Genomic DNA, 16576 nt, shown 5'->3' with positions numbered 1-16576 from the left:
TCCCATTTGGGTTCTAGCTTGCCTGGGAATAATTCACGTCGTGCGTCATAATACAGAACAAGCTGTCCTTTCTTGAAGGTGTAGTTCTTGGCTTTGAGGTCGTGTAGCTTCTTCATTCGGCGCTTCGCCACTTCTTGGTGCAATAAGCTTTGCAACTTAAGCTCATCTAAATGTGCCAGTGTCGTCAAGCGCTCAAAAAGAGTGTCTTCATCGCTCAAAGAATGATTGATGGCAAACCGAATAGTCGGCAGCTCAATTTCTAGAGGCAAGACACACTCCTCCCCATATACTAACTTGAACGGGGTATGGCCAGTGGCTCGTTTGAAAGTCGTATTATAAGCCCATACTGCCACGTATAACTTTTTATCCCAATCCCGTTTCTTTTCCGACACAATTTTGGACAGGATGCCCACAAGCTGCTTGTTGGTACTCTCGACTTGCCCATTGGCTTGCGGATTATATGGGGTTGTCTTGTTATGCTTGATGTTCCACAACTCTGTCAAACCTTTAATCACCTTATTCACGAAATGAGTTCCGCGGTCCGACACTAATTCTTTCGGTGGACCAAACCGGCATATTATCTGCTCTAAAAGGAAACTAGCAGTTTCTTTAGCATCATCTTTCCTTGTTGCACGTGCTTCTGACCACTTTGTGAAGTAGTCAGTTGCTACAATGATGTACCGCTTTTGCGTAGTCGATGACGGAGTAATAGGACCCACAAAGTCTATTCCCCACTTCTCAAATGGAAGTATCGCCATAATAGGGGTGAGTGGTCGTTTCCTATTCTCTCGACTATCATGTCGTTGGCAAATATCGCATCTCTTAACATACGCAAACGCATCCTGGAAGATGGCAGGCCACCAATAACCTGCTCTTAAAGCCTTCTGTGCTGTAAGCCGTCCAGCAAAATGGCCACCGCAAGCAGAATCATGGCACTCTTCCAAAATGAATGGCACCTCGTCAGGCATCACACACCGACGATAGATGTCATCAACCCCTTGCCGATATAATGTACCTGCGATCAAAGCAAACTTTAATGCTTGCTGCTTAATTTTCCTTCTCTCAGCTTTAGATAATTCGGATCCCGCCTCTCCTGTTGATAAATAATGCGTTATTGCAGCATACCAGGAGGGAATAGATGCCGTATCTATTTTAAATATCATCTCCATGTCACTACCTTCAGCCACAGATTCTTTCGGCTCCCCAAAGTCCACTAGACATTCCACGATGCCTTGCAACCTTGGTGGCTTACTCTTGATTTCATAATCAAATTCCTGCAAAGTGATCAACCACTTCGCTAAACGATCAGGCGGCTGTAACTTATTCATCAATAGTCGAAGTCCCTCCGCCTTCGTATAAAGCACGACTTTCTCATAGAGAATGTAATGCCTGAACTTCTTGGTCCCAAAGACCATCGCTAGACATAGCTTCTCCATGTAGGTGTAATTGATTTCGGATACCCCCAGCTTTCGACTAGCAAAAGCAATCGGGTGGTACCACTTCTCTTCCCAAAATTGGGCTAAACAGCAGCTGATACTATACATGGTGGCTGCTGAGAATATATAGAACACCTCACCTCTTTTAGGTGCTTTTAAAACGGGCGCTCTTGCTAGCTCTTGTTTCACATCCTCGAATGCTACCTTACAAGGGTCACCCCATACAAACGAACAGCTAAAGGACAATAAATTTGTAAGTGGCAACGTTCTTTCTGCTAAGGCGTTAATGAATCTACGGTAGTAACCAACCGAAGACAGAAAGCTATGAACTTCTTTCGGAGTGCGTGGTGGACCCATGGCAACTATAACTTTGACCTTCTCAGGGTCTGTCGCAATTCCTACCGAACTGACCACATGGCCCAGCAATAGCCCATAAGGTACTCCAAAAGCGCACTTCCGTGGGTTTAGGGCGATGCAAAATTGTCTACAGCGCTCAAAGCATTTTCTCAAAATGATCAACTGCCTTTCTCTCACGGTGGCGGCCCCTAAGTCATCAATAAACACCCTCAACTCTTCAGGGGATATGTCACCGAATGTCTTATCCGCTGTTCGTTGCCACGAACCAGGCGCATTGCATAAACCAAAGGCCATCACGTGGTACGCAAAAGTACCAAATACAGTGATGAAAGTTGTTTTCAACTTATCCTCTTCTGCAATTGCCATTTGGTTGTATCCTGCAAAGCAATCCATAAACGAATAAATCTCCCTACCCGCTAATTGATCCAAAATCTGGTCAATAAATGGCAATGGGTAGTAGTCCTTAACTGTCTGCTTATTCAGCTCCCTAAAGTCTACACATAAACGGATCTGATTATTCTTCTTCTTTCTAATCACAACTGGCGAACACCATTCCGTGTGTTGCACAGGAAAAATCAAACCCGCTTTTCGAAGCTTCTGTAACTCTTCAAACAGCCCGTCCCTCAATTCGAAAGGCATACGCCTTACTTTCTGCCGTACAGGACGACTGCCCTCTTTCAACGGAATTGTATGAACAGCAAGACTAGGAGGAATGCCTCTCAACTCATCATAACTCCAGGCAAAGATATCACGGAATTCCTGGATCAAGGCCACATAGTCCTCCCTTTCTGCTGAGCTGAGCATAGAGCCTAATTTGATTGGCCGCGAATCACCAAGCGTACCAAGGTCTAGCTCGATAACATCTGCATCTCTTATACGATCTTGGGCCTCTATCGGCTCATTCAAAGTGATCTGATAGATGTCCTCCGTGGTGGATCCCTCTTTGGACTCATCACTCGATGATGTCTCACTAGCAGATAAATCTTCTAATGTCTCCAATTCTGTAGAAGATAGAGGAGCTCTCTCACTCTGCGGGGACTCAGGGTAAGCATCAACCACCACACGCTGGGCACCTCTGCCGAATATTAATCGACCGGCAGGTATATCCACTTGGCAATCCGCTTGCAAGATCCAAGGTCGTCCAAGTAATACTTGGTAACTTGGCCGCCCTGCAAAACGAATCACCCTAAAATCCAACATGCATTCTACATTTGCAACAGTGACATGGACCTTAGTAATGCAGCCTTCCGGCTGTCTCAAACTGTCATCTGCCATTCTGAGAATTGTGGAGGTATCTTTCTGAATCGCAAGACCTAACCTTTCCATCAGTTCAGAACTCATAATGTTAACAGATGATCCCGTGTCGACAATAGCATAATCTACTAATATCCCATCGACATAGGCTGCAACCCTTGGGCAATGCTTCTCAGCATGCTCGAACCAGTCATCACCAACTCGCGCAATACCCAAAGGTTCTACGATATACCCGGTACGTAGGATCTTTCTAAATTCCTTACGTACTCCTGGGGAAAGCTTAATAAGCTGCAAAAGGTTCACATCCGGCTTGACTTCGCAAAGAGATCCCGCCAAATCGAATTCATGATAGTTCGAAAGAGCTCGCTTTTCACGCCAAATCATCCACTCTTTAGGTCGCTGAGCTGGCTTTATTGCCTCTTTCTTAACTTTCACCTTCTTCTTTGGTGCTTCCTTATCGGCTTTACTCTCTACGGGCTTCAAAGGTCCCCCTTCTAGGGCAGGATCCAAAACTTGCGTTCCTTTGTCGCCTTGTTTAGGGTTTCCGTCGACAGGCTTATCCTTGTCGGCTTCTCTACCCTTTTGACCTCTTGTAAGAACAGCTCGTAGATTAGAGGTTTCAGCATCATTAACGCGTACAGCCTCAATCAAACTAACCCCACTACCACTTGGTAGCTCCTCCACTGTAGTCTTTGGTCGTTGAAGTATTTGTTTAGGCCCATCCTCTCGCTGGGAATCATTTCCTTGGGCACGATGATTAACAGGCCCTGGTTGCCGACTTCCACGCTGGAGAGAACTGATCTTACTCCAGCAAGTAGCTGCTAAATGGCCAGATTTTCCACAAATGTCGCACTTAACATTTGGGCAATTTCGTGGATAGTGTTGCCCACCACACCATTTGCAACTAAACCTCGACGGTGCACCCTCCTCCGGGTATCTACTTCCTATCAAATTTTGTTGTTTTTTAAGGAAGTTGACATCAACGGCTATTTGTCGATACTGCTCCGTAATCATGTCGGTATAATGCTTCATCATGTCCTTAACCTCGCCAAGAACATTGGAAGAACTCGACTCATAGCCTTGGTCATTACCATGTCGTTCAATCGGCCTAACAACTCGATTAGGCACAGGCTGTTGAGCTAGAGGCATGGTATTAGAATTGACCGCCTGGCCTCCACTACTTGGAGCCATTTGACTGCCCATAGGCATCGACATGCTAGGGGAAGCTGGTAGTAAAGGGACATTTTGCATCATGTTCCCTCTCCCATTAGGGTTAGCCATCGCTATCCCTTGGCCACTACTGCCATTGGCTATTGCCATATTGTTTCCCAATACTAAACCCATATTCGAATTGCCTCGAGAAGCATAGGCCGCTTGTAGTCGGGATTCCACCTCTTGTGCTCGTGTAATGGCAGTATCTATATCCCCCAAGGGGACACTACTCAACTGCAATTGGATATTAAAGTCCAACCCATGTAGGAAATATTGCAATTGGGCAGCTGCGGGGATAGGAATAGAGGTGTCCAACTTACGGAAGACCTCTTTTATCTTCTTCGCATAAGCACGAATATCCTCGTGTGGATCTTGGCGGGTCACGTTGAGTACACGCAACCAATATTGCCCACCCCTTTCAGGGGCAAACTCCCTTCGAAAAGCTCCATAAAATGCATCAATGTTCAATATGGTTCCGGCTTCTAAACCATGATACCATATAGCAGCTCTTCCTTTGAGAGTCATGTTGAAGAACATCATTAAATGCCCTTCTTCTTGAATGCGACAGTTAAACATCAGCTTTTGAAACTCCCTAATGTGGAGTTCCGCATCTTCCTCAACTAGCCCATTAAAAATGGGTAGCGGGTAACCTAGAGCCGGCAAATCCGTCGTTCCTGCTGGAATTGCAATAGGCTGCGCCATGACGAGGATTGGATTTGCACTAGGAATAGGGAACGGTGGGGTTACACCTCCCGCAATTGATGTGGACTGGCTTATGGAAGGAAGGGGAGCACTAGAGCTTCCACCTTCTCCTAACTTACTGCTTGTGGTCCTAAGACCACTAGATCCACTCCCTCGTAAGGGTTCAGCACCGCTACGCTTAGGGGAATATCTCCTAAAAATTTCAGCACGTCGCCTAGCTCTTTCGTCTCTTTCTTGCTTTTGGATTTCTGCTAGACGATGCTTATCAATAAATAACGGGTCAAGCTCAGTATCCTCTGGCATAAACTGCTAGTTGGTCCTTAAACAACCAGGATTCGAGAACCGCCACTTTTAAGCAGCTCCCGGCAGACGTACCACTGATGGACCTAAAAACGGGCCGGCACTGGCTCATGCACTAGCCGGACCTCGTCACTACGCACAAGACAACCCCTCGGCCTCGCGGCCAGGAGCGTCTATCAAAATCTCTGCCTTCCTAAACATTGCGTTTGTAATGCGTTGTAGTCCCACTGATCCTAACCCAATATTACTCCTCAGAGGGAGTCCCTTTCACATAGCCAAAAGGCTCGAATCACATGCACATGGGGTTCCTCCTACGGCTGAATGCCGTCAACCCTCTGCGACTCTCCTACACCTCGGGGATTGGCCCCTCGATGCGTCGCTCAACATTTAGACATTTCGCACAAACGTCACTCAAGGTACCAAATAAACGTATCCAGGAATGTACCATTGTCCTTACTTGACTTCCCATTTATAATCCCACGACTAGCCTACAGCATAGGAACCTCACGCTCTCAACGGTGGGTCACAGGCCTACTGAAAACAATTGCTATGCATATCCAGGAGCTAACTCTGATACTTTTAATTTCCTCTAAATGATCATGCAAAGAGGTGGATGCCTAGTGCTCAAACATTTTAAAAACCAGCCGCGTGCAAGTGCAAATCATCTCTTTCATGCTTTTCTTTCTAACCGCTTTGTGCTTCGTTGCAACACCTAGCACCGAAGTGATCTTCGTGCTACTAGGTTTTAATTTTTATCATTATTATTCCGTCCTAGATGCAATGCATATAAAATCAACAAATTATTCCTCATGCTCAACGGCATTTAACCATTTTTTTCCACAACTCTACCCTCCCCCGTTGATAGTGCATCATTGCATTCATTTCTTTTAGGGTTTCCTTGTCATTTTATGTGGAGAAAGGAAGGAAACACACACTAAAACATATAAACAAGGCTGAACTGAAGCATAACTTCATGCCCCAGCCTTGCTATACATCAACAAACATAAATCCTATTTTTCTATATTTTTCGTAGCCCCAAATGTATTTTTCCCCTATTTTCCATGGTGTTTTTTATCATTTTTCCCCATTTTCTTCATTTTCTTGTATTTTTTAAATTGCTGAAAATGAAAACCAGTTTGTGGGCTGTGGCCCTTAGTTCATTTGCAACAAAATTGAAAGATTAGTTGATGTGTATCGACGATTTTCCCCATTTATATGCCCAAAACCCTTGTTTTCCTTCATTTTGATGGTTTTTCGTGTCTCGGTTCCCTATTTTCTGCTATCCCACACATGTTTTCCAGATTTTTAAATGATGAACAGCTAGAAACCAACTCAAAGCACGACATACTCAAAACTCAATCCATATGAACACATTTTTATCAACCAAATTTGCATCAAAAGACCATTTTCTTTGTAAAAACAATTATTACCGTGTCTTGCGGGTTTTTTCATTAAATTTGGCACGTCCCACGATTGATTTCCAGCCATGAATTCTGCTTGGAATCAGCAATCTACAATGATTTTGCATTGCTCTTCCATCCCGTCAAGAATCGGCATCCATCCGGCCGTCCATCTCCATCCTATCCCTTCAAGCACGAACGGGGGCTAAGAGGAGAGAGAGGGAGGAGAGAGAAAGACTGATTTTCTCTCTCTCCAACCAGTCCACCATTGCGGGAGCAGAGACCGGCGAATTGATCGGCACAACGTCTTGATCAGGCCTGGAGGTTCATTAGTATGGCTTCTTTGCAAGCCAGCAAATCGATGGGGGGGGGGGTCGCGTTTTTTTCGGCGGCTGTTTTCAGCCGCCGCCCCCCCTCCATATCCACGTTTTTTTTTTGTGGGGGGGTGCCAAAGGTCACCCCCCCCCCTCTTGCACCTTTTGAAATTTCAATTTTGGGCCCCCTCTCGGGCACCCCGGCCGGTTTCGGGCCAACTCTCGCGTGCGAACTCCGAACTGCGTTCTGAAAATTTCTATGAGCTCGTCTCAACATTCCGGACAGGCCTGCAGCTTCACTGACTGGCCTGGGCTCACGGAAAAATTATGAAAATTCTCGAAGTGTCGTACTGGCGCCCGTCAAGTACTTGACGCTTAAAATCGTGCTCGCTCGAGCTGCCGCCTTCGTGGTTGAGCATTTTCCCCCGCATTTCCATATTTTTCTCCTATTTTTAGGCATGTTCCGGGGCCTAAAATCCATCCTTCAGAAATCATCTTCCTTTGATTTGGCACTCACAACAATTATGAAAAATCAACAACCACCACAAAAGTTGAAATTTGCAATTCTCTTGTCGACGGTCACTAAAAATTGTCGAATCTATGTCTTCCGCTTCCATTAGGCTTTAACTTCCGTGTTAGATTTACATCAATTTACATTTTTTTGACATGTCCTAGCTATTTAATCTTGCTCTCATTGGTGACCATGGGATTGGGTGACTCAGCACGTTGAATCCCACAAACTAATCTGCACAAACAACAATAATAAAAAACTTCAAGCTACCTTAAAATAAAATACACAACAAGGCACAAACATAGCTCTCACCCTACCCCCTGACAAAATCAAGGCATGAAACCCACAAGGGATAGGCCAAGCATAATCTAACAAAAATCCAAAGCGAGTCACTAAGCAACTGCTCGAACACAAAGTGGCTAAAAAGAACCATCAAAGAAGTCATCCTAGGTGGTGGCCCGAACTTCCTATCCAACTTAGGATATAACTTGACCAGGAAATCCTACTAGGCGAGGAATCCTATAGCCTGGTTAGTATATATTTTTATTTTATGATATTTTTTCTTTAAGTTTTCATACTCGGGCGTGTAAAAAGGAGAAACCTAAGCATAGTTACCTAAGGAGAACAAGGCATACTCGGGCATGTCTCTAATAATTGTCTCACTACTAACAAAAGCCCCTAGAAACAGATGTCTAGTAGGCTAGTAGAATAGGGTCACTAGGACTACCTTCTAAAATAGTTCTTAGAATGCCTTGATAATGTCTTGATAGGAGAAAATCAGACCTCCCTTACACACACACGTAACCTAACCTTGGGACTTCATGCCTTGTTTGCCGGTCCCCAACAAAATAAAAATCCCCCACAAGTACATAAACACGTATAGCATAGAGAGAAAGTACTCATAAAGGAAAATTATCACCTCGACTTGGCTACAAGACGCTTCTCGCAATAAGAGGCTCCCCCCGGTTCTACTAAATCTGTATAGGACAACACTAAAATAAAACCATTAACCATACCCACACCAGGCAAACATATGGCCCTTTTGGCTTAACAAAATATAACACTTCATTGAAGAATAATTGGCCCTCTTGGTCTAACAAAATAATTCATGAAACAACCATTCAGTAGCGTAATGCTGAAAAAAACCCTTGGTCCTATCATAACTCTATTGAAGCATAAGATTGACCAAGGTTGAGGGCTCCCCTGGCCCTACACTAAGTGCATCAGGTTATTGGCCAAACCCTTGCATAAATAGTAAGGGGTTTCTGATGACTATGATGATAATCCTATTCATCCATGACACAATAGAAAGGTGATCAACTGCCACTTGACTCATGATCCATACTAACCAGTGGTGGCCAAAATAGGATGTGTCAGCAAGAAATTCCCAAAGTAGTCTTGAGCTGATATTAGGAGGTAATTGTAGGAGCGCCCTAGGACCACAATTGAAAAAATATCCTCAATAAAAGCATAATTGGCTAGGGAATCTACAAAGTGATTCCAATGTGAGGGAATAAGCTAGCAAGTCACTACCTAAAAAATATGCATCATCTCTAAGGATGCACAATGGTACATCCATAGAATAGAATCCCTCACACTATAGGTCCCATTCAATTGATTGATCACTACTTGTGAGTCACCCTTTATCAATAACTGCTGGATACCACCACATTGGGCTACATTCAGTCCCATGATTAAGGCCTTGTATTTTGCCATGTTATTTGCAAAAGAAATGCCAAGATATGCTCCCATTTTCATAACAACTCTATGCCAGGTTTATAGTGACCACACCAACACTCGCATGCTTAGTGGGCCCTCTAGAAGTTTTATCAAAATACAAAGTATAGACCTAGTCTTCATTGATAGGCCATGCCATACTGATCAACTCACTTGTACTTATGATAATCAAAGTCATACCAAAAGAGAGAATATATAACATGTACAATCCTTGCTTCCTTACTGAACTCGATAGGGACACATAAGAATCCTTTGACAATGGTGGCAGTAGACCTTAATATCCCATGTGAAAGATCCATCTTGCCACTCAATAACCTTATAACCTTTACTCCACCAGATCACTCAACCTTGGTGGTAATACTACTCTAAATATGGATGGTCAAGATAAAGAATGATTCTTCCCATTCGATTGTCTTGGTACCTATTGCAAGTTAGAGCTGAATCCTAAAGGACCTGCATAGAGACCAAGCCCAATGTCAGTCCTTACACATAGTAAGGCTTCCACTTATTGAGCTTTATCTTATTTTTAAACTCTACCCCCTACAAGTCTGCTAAAAGAGTTGTAGAGCCATTCTTTCCTATACGGACAATTTTATACGGTCCATCCCATTTGGATTCTAGTTTACTAGGAAATAACTCATGATGAGCATCATAGTACAACTCCAACTGACCCTTCACAAATTTATACTTCTTAACCTGAAGGTTGTGAAGTGCTTTCATTCTCTTCTTCCCTACCTCTTGATGTAATAGAGCTTGCAATCGAATTTCATTAAGATGTGCCAGAGAAATAAATCTTTCTCGCAATGCTTTTGCCTCACCCAATGATTGATTGAGAGCAAATCACATAGTGGACAACTCTATTTCCAATGGTAAGACACATCCTTCCCCATATACTAGCTTGAATGGGGTGTGGCATTTAGCTCTCTTAAATGTCGAATTGTAAGCCCAAACCACCACATACAATTTCTTATCCCAATCTCTCTTACTTTCAGACACTATCTTGGATAAGATCCCTACAAGCTGTTTATTTGTATTCTCAACTTGACCATTTTCTTGTAGATTATATATGATTATTTTATTATGTTTAATATTTAAAAATTCTGTTAAGGCTACTATAATCTTATTCAAAAGTGTGTCCCTTGGTCAGACACTAAATCCTTAGGTAGACCAAAATGGTAAACAATTTGCTCCATAATAAAACTGTCTGTCTCCTTAGCGTTATTCTTCATTGTTGTTTGAGCTTTAGACCACTTTGAAAATTAGTCCATTGCTACAATGATATAATGATTTTGCGCAGTTGATGAAGGGTATATTTGTCCAACAAAATCGATACCCCATTTTTTGAAGGGTAATGTAACTAAAATAGGATTCAGCAGCTGCTTACGATTCTCCTTGGCATCATGTCTTTGATAGACATCGCAATGCTTAACATAATTGAAAGCATCTAGGAAAATCGATGGCCACCAATATCTAGCATGTGGAGTTTTCTAGGTAGTAAGCTGTCCAACAAAATGTTTCCCACATGCTGAATCATGGCATTTCTCAAGAATAAATGGTACCTCATTGACTACTACACATCGACAATAAATCTCATCCACACCTTTCCGATATAAGACACCCACTATAATAAAAAAGCATAGTGCTTACTGCTTAATCTTTCTCTTCTTAGACTTTGATAAAGTAGCCCCAACCTCTCCTGTAGATAGATAATGCATTATAGCTGCATACTAGGAAGGGATGGAAGTTGTATGAGTTTTGAATAAACCTTCAATGTCACTTTCTTCAGCAAGAGTATCCTTTGGGTCCCCAAAATAAATCCATAAGACACTCCACAATGCCCTGCATCTTTGGTGGATTACTCCTAATCTCACAATCAAACTCCTACAAAGTGATTAACCACTTTACTAAATGGTTAGGTGGTTGCAACTTACTCAACAATAGTCTAAGTCATTTCGCCTTTGTAAAAAATACCACTTTCTCATAGAGAATATAGTGCCTAAATTTCTTTGTTGCGAAAACCATTCTAAGGCACAATTTCTCCATATAAGTATAATTAATTTTAGATATCCCCAATTTACAGATAGTAAAGGAAATTGGATGATACCATTTCTCTTCCCAAATTTGGGCTAAACAACAACTAATACTATGCATTGTTGTTTGTTGAAAATATATAGAAGACCTTGCCTATTTTGGTAGATGCTTTTAGGACTGGCGCTTTCATTAGTTCCTACTTTGCATTCTCAAAAGATACCTGACATGCTTCACTCCAATTAAACACATAGCTAAAACTGCATGGTGGACTCATAGCAACTATGACCTTTATCTTTTCAAGGTCATCTCGCAATATCAACCGAACTAACCACGTGGCCTAGTAACAACCCATAAGGCACCCCAAAGATGCACTTTCATGGATTAAGAGCAATGCAAAACCTCTTACAATGCTTAAATTTTTTTCTTAAAATGATCAATTGTCTATCTCTTATGGTGGCTGCCCTTAGATCATTGCTAAATAATTTTAACTCCTCTAGGGAGATGTCACCAAAATTCTTATCAGCTATTTGTTGCCAAGAACTAGATGCATTGCATAACCCAAAGGCCATCACATGATACACAAAGGTGCCGAAGACAGTGATAAATGTCATTTATAGCTTATATTTATTTGCAATAACCATTTGGTTGTATCTAGCAAAGTAATCCATAAATGAATAGATTTTTCTACTTGTTAATTGATCTAAAATTTGATCAATAAATGGTAATGGATAGTAATCCTTAATCGTCTGCTTATTAAGCTCTCTGAAATCTATGCAAAGCCGAATTCGATTATTCTTCTTTTTCTTGATAATGAAAGGTGAATACCACTCTGTGTGTTATACCAAAAATATCAGGCCATCTTTTCGTAATTTTATCAATTTCTTGAATAGCCCATTCCTTAGTTCCAAAGGCATACACCTTACCTTTTGTTGCACAATAGGGCAGCTACCTTTCTTTAGGGAAATGGTATGGACAACCAAGTTGGGAGAAATACCTCTCAGCTCCTCATAACTCCAAGCAAAGATGTCATGGAATTCATGAATCATGGACACATAGTCCTCCTTTTCTTCTAAACTGAGCATGGACCCTATTTTAATTGGCCATGAATCATTCATTGTCCCAAGGTCCAACTCAATTACATCTGCGTCTCTTATCCTGTCCTAAGCCTCTATCAGTTCATTCAAAGTTACCTAGTAGATATCCTCTATAGTAGTGGACCCCTCTTTGGATTCGCCACTTGATGATATCTCACTAGCAAATGGATCCTCTAATATATCTAACTGTATGGAGGATAATGAAACTTTATCAGTTTGAGGAGATTTAGGTAGGCATCTACTACTATACATTTGGCACCTCTATCAAAGATCAACCGACCATCATGTATATCAACTTGATAGTCCACTTGTAAGATCCATGGCCTACCTAGCAATACTTGATAGCTAGACTACCCTCCTATATCGGATAACCCTAAAGTCCAAAATGCATTTGACATTAGCAACAATCATGTTGACTTTAGTGATGCAACCCTTAGGTTGTCTTAAACTATCATTTGCCATTTGGAGAATCGTGGAGGTATCTTTTTTCATTTTTAACCCTAACCTCTCCATCAATTTAGAACTCATAATGTTGATGGAGGATCTCCTATCTACAATAGTATGTTCCACTAATATGCCATCAACATATGTTGCGACCCTTGGACAATGCTTTTTAGCATGCTCAAACGAATCACCTCCTACCCGCGCTATGCCCAAGGGCTCCATGATATACCTAGCATGCCAAATCTTCTTGACCTCTTTATGCACTCCTAAGGATAACTTGATCAACTACAAGAGATTTACATCTAGCTTAACCTCACAAAGAGAACTTGCTAAATCAAATTCATGATAGTTAGCAATAGCTCTCTTCTCTTGCCAGACCATTCTCTCCTTTGGTCTTTGAATAGGCTTTGGTGCCTCTTTCATGGTTTTTTTTTCCTCTTTGGTGATTCCTTATCCTTCTTGGGGTCAGATTTACTATCAATGGCTTTTATAGGTCCGCCTTCCACATCACGGTTAAGGACTTGCATCCCCTTATCATCTTGCTTAGGATTTCCCTTGACAAGTTTTACCTTGTCTTTGTCACCATATTTACCCTTTTGACCTCTTGTGATAACCCATAGATTAGGGGCTTCAATGCCATCAACACATACAACTTCAATAAGGCTGACTCCATTGCCACCAGTGAGCTCCTCTATAATAGCCTTCCCGCTTTGCAGTATTTGTTTTGGTCCCTCATTGTAACATCCCCCCTAGTGACCCTCGTACTTTCCCCCACATGAGAACATCCCCCTTCAAAATTTCCTAAATTTTTTTGAGAATTTTTTTTCCCTCCCTCTCTCCCTGCCGACAGCACGTCGGGGAGAGAGAGAGGGAGTGAAGTGTGTGTGATGGGGGGGCATGCAGCCCCCCAAGATGGCAAGGAGCTCCCCCCCCCCCCCCCACTATAGCACGGCCCCCCTCCATCTTCTAGACAGCGCACCCCCTCCCCCCCTTTCATTGTGAGAAAGTGGCCGCCATAATGATTCATGGGCCACACGGTGACCCCCCCTCTAGTTGAAATACTATATAAAAGGCTTAGCCTTTATGCAGGATGGACGGATGATCAGGCTGTCATGTTGATAAGAGAGAGAGAGTGAGAGAGAAGAAGAAGGAGGGGAAGGGGAAGAAGAAGAGGGAGAGAGAGAAGAAGAAGGAGGAGGAGAAGAAGGAGGGGAAGGGGAAGGGGAAGAAGAAGAGGGAGAGAAGGAGAAGAAGAAGGAGAAGAAGAGAAGGAGAAGAAGAGAGAGAGAGAGGAGAAGAAGGGGAAGAAGAAGAGGGAGAGAGAGAAGGAGAAGAAGAAGAAGAGGGAGAGAGAGAAGGAGAAGAAGATAAGGAGAGGAAGAGAGAGAGAGGAGAAGAAGAGAGAGAGAGGAGAAGAAGAAGAAGAAGAAGAGGGAGAGAGAGAGAAGGAGAAGAAGAAGACGAGGGAGAGAAAGAAGCAGAAGAAGAGGAAGGGAGAGAAAGAAGGAGAAGAAGAGGGAGAGAAGAAGAAGAAGAAGAGGAAGGGAGAGAAAGAAGGAGAAGAAGAGGGAGAGAGAGAAGGAGAAGAAGAAGAAGAAGAAGAAGAGAGAGAAGGAGAAGAAGGAGGAGAAGAGAAGAAGAAGAGGAAGAGGGAGAGAGAGAAGGAGAAGAAGAGGGAGAGAGAGGAGAAGAAGAAGAAGAAGAAGAAGAAGGAAGAGAACTCGAAGAGAAATCTGAAGGCCAAACACAAAGACTCATTCGCAGCCATCAAGAAATCCCCTCGAAAATGGTGTCCTCTAACCCTCCCGCTATTCTTATTTCTTATTGTTCATGGTTTTTCCTCCATACTTAAAGTGCATGATTTTGAAAAGTCAAGTGCCTGAGTTGCATGAAATATTGATTGGCCTAGTATATGAAATATTGTAGCACGAAATATTGCAAATACGGGATGATTGCATGAGAGTCAAGTGGACAAATAGAATGGATTCTGCATAGATTGACACACATGAAATGATAAGGTTTTCATAAATTTTTACATAAAATGATAGACCTTCGCGTAGAGCAATGCCTAAATTAACCAATAAAAATCACCATTTTAGCTACATAAGAATTAAACACATGAAATGTTAGTTTCCGTTCATAGGATACAATTGCACCGATGGATAGAAACCTAGACTTTCATATACGTAAGTCACATGAGATCCAGTGCATTAGGAATAAGTATAATTGCCTGCGAATTGATTTATCGATCTTGCTGTAGACTATCGCAAATGGATACATTCTTAGCTTAATAGAAGTTGGTGACCTAACCCTAAATGGACTGTTGACCCAAGTTATTCTTGATTGTGTGAAAAGGGAATCTCCAAGTGAATATCGACTGGTTGTGTTGGTAAGAGGAGAGAATCTTACTAAGGATAGGTGGATCATAAGCAAGGTGATTGCTTGATGTGGTTTTGGATGCTAATCCAAGTTGTTGTGATTGATGATTTCATGGCCGGGTCTGTGATGACTGATTGCCATGGGAACAAAAAGGATGTTTTCCTAACTAAAGGATGTTAGGTTGGTTGTTTTAGCTTGATTATTTCCGAAAGGATACTTAAGGATTGGTTGTGGTTTTGGATGAATATCCAAGTGATTATATTTTCATAGCGAGAACTGTAAGGATAAATTGCCATGGGAATAAAAGGGATGTTTTCCCTAGTAAATGTTATTAGGTTGGTTGCTTCAGTTGTGGATGATTTCCTAAAGGGGTAATTAAGGAAGGATGGCGCTAGCTACCCGTCGTGAACTGCCAAACCCTAACCAAGGGGGTTATGAATCCGCGTCGGGAATGTGGACCGAACCCGCCGCGAGAGGTCTCTTCGTGGAAATTACTTGGCATAGGAGGACGCTTGGGTGCCAGTGGGGGCTCTGGCCCGTAAATCCCAATGCCTTCGGACCCTACAGAAGTGTTCTACGTGACTGGAGATGGGATCTTGAGGCCTTGATACTAGTTACAAGGTGGAATCTTGGTAGGATAAACCTTCGGGTTTTTATTGCCGAGAGACGGAAGGATTTTTCTGTGGAGGCACAAAGGGACACTTAATTCTCCTGTCTGGGCAGGAGACAAACATTAATCTGAAGATAAGTTAAGGAAGTGTTTGAACTTGTTTTATCTTGTCTTCGTGTCTGGGCAGGAGACAAACATTAACCTGAAGATAAGTTAAGGAAGTGTTTGAACTTGTTTTATCTTGTCTTCATATCTATGCCCTAAATTATGTAAATGAACCTATGATTAACGGGTTAATTAAGGAAGCTACTTTTATGTGTCAAAATTAATGTGGTAGGTAATTAGATAACTAAAACAACCCCTGAGGGAAGCATGGTGGATGTGACTGTCAGGTCCATCCTACGGCATGGTGGTCTCGGTTAGCCGAGAGCTTTCCTCAATGGAATTTATTTGATGCGAACATTAGTTAGACAAGGACCTTAGAACTTGTAAGTTGAAACCCTGATTCATACCATTTTAGGGTATCGGAATGGGACTATGCTCTATGGGCAGAGAGGTCGAGTGATGCCTCCCTCTCGTTTCCCATTCTCTTTGAACCAAGTGTGGTATGATTCTGCTTGGGTCCAGTTGTATCTATGCAAAGTGGAGCAGTTGTCGACCGACGTTAGAAGGCTGTTAGGAAGACTCAACTGCTAGGAACCCGGACTTCAGGTCGATCCTAGTGGGAATGGCCGGATAAAATCCGTTGTGAGGCAGACTCGAGAGACCCTAGTTGGCAAACCCCGTGTCATTCCT

Source organism: Lygodium microphyllum, chromosome 11 (genome assembly GCF_053477565.2).
Source record: "Lygodium microphyllum isolate KBCC chromosome 11, Lygodium_microphyllum_v1.1.10, whole genome shotgun sequence".
Lineage (NCBI taxonomy): Eukaryota > Viridiplantae > Streptophyta > Polypodiopsida > Schizaeales > Lygodiaceae > Lygodium > Lygodium microphyllum.
The sequence above is the reverse complement of the archived record's forward strand: the minus strand, read 5'-3'. Positions refer to the sequence as shown.